Below are 1,389 nucleotides of genomic sequence, written 5' to 3'. Positions count from 1 at the left end.
AGGCGAGCCGTTTTACTTACGAATCAACGACATCGAACTATATCTCCGAGTCTTACGATGAATTCGGGAATATCGTGCTGCAAACAATCTCCCTCATATCGAAATTCCCGACCTCAAAAATCTTCTTCCTTCATCGATACCCGAGATGGCAGAACCAGCTCGTGCTCTTCGAGATTACGCCGCTCCATCGCAAGATGAGCCGCATTCGAGTATTGCTCCACCCGCAATCAAAGCAAACAACTTCGAACTTAAGCCTTCGCTGCTACAGGCAGTGCAATAGAATCAATTCTCTGGAAATTCTACCGAGGATCCAAATCTTCATTTATTCGTATTTGTCCAATACGCTGATACTGTTAAAGCTAATGGTGTCACTTCAGAGGCAATTCTACTTCGTCTTTTTCCTTTCTCGTTAAGAGATAAAGCTAGAAGATGGCTTCAGTCTCTTCCTTCCAACTCAGTCACCACATGGAACGAGTTGAAGAAAGTCTTCCTCGCCCGATATTTTCCTCTGAGCAAAACAGCTATGTTGAGAGCCCAGATAAATGGATTTAAACAGAAAGATAACGAGTCTCTTTTTGAAGCATGGGAAAGATACAAAGACATGATGAGACTTTGTCCACACCATGGTTTAGAGGACTGGTTAGTGATTCATACCTTCTATAATGGTCTCTTGTACAACACAAGGTTAACAATAGTCGCCGCAGCAGGTGGTGCACTTATGGATAAACCTTATGCCGATGCTTATCAACTTATCGAAAGCATGGCCCAAAACCATTATCAGTGGGGAAGCGACCGAGCAACGGTAAAGAAACCTCAAACGAAAAGTGGCATGTACGAGATAAGTAGCCTTGATCATGTTAATGCAAAAGTGGAAGCCCTTGCCCAGAAAATTGAAAGTTTGAATGTATCACCTCCAACCACCATGGTTGCCGTAACTCAGAATTGCAAAGTCTGTAGAATCCAAGGTCACACTCCTGCAGATTGTCAACTCCTAACAGGAATCCAAGCAAAACAAGTGAATTATGCCCAAGGAAATCCCTACTCGCACACCTATAACTCAAACTGGAAGAATCATCATAATTTTTCATATAAGAGTAATAATGCTTTATACGCACCAGGACAAGCTCCAAATCAAGCCCCAGCTATACCTCCTGGATATCAAAAGCCGACCCCATCTACACCTAACAATAATGTTCCTAGGAAATCCAACTTGGAAATAATGATGGAGAACTTCATAGCTTCTCAACAGCAAACCAATAAAGATTTCTTAAACCAGAATATACACACTAGCGAACAAATCAAACAACTAGCAAGTAAAGTATATGCCTTGGCTACCCATAACAAAATGCTGGAAACACAAATATCACAAGTAGCTCAACAACAAGCGCC

General features: G+C 42.0%; 1 non-coding gene across 1 annotated transcript; it reads right to left on the bottom strand.

Moving 5' to 3' along the window:
• Positions 1 to 523: 523 nt before the first annotated feature.
• LOC127077678 (small nucleolar RNA R71) lies at positions 524 to 630 on the bottom strand. The gene has a single exon (XR_007787463.1). It is a non-coding gene; the product is annotated as a small nucleolar RNA R71 (small nucleolar RNA).
• Between the last annotated feature and the right edge of the window lie 759 nt (positions 631 to 1,389).

Source organism: Lathyrus oleraceus, chromosome 4 (assembly GCF_024323335.1).
Source record: "Lathyrus oleraceus cultivar Zhongwan6 chromosome 4, CAAS_Psat_ZW6_1.0, whole genome shotgun sequence".
Taxonomy (NCBI): domain Eukaryota; kingdom Viridiplantae; phylum Streptophyta; class Magnoliopsida; order Fabales; family Fabaceae; genus Lathyrus; species Lathyrus oleraceus.
The sequence above is the reverse complement of the archived record's forward strand: the minus strand, read 5'-3'. Positions and strand labels throughout refer to the sequence as shown.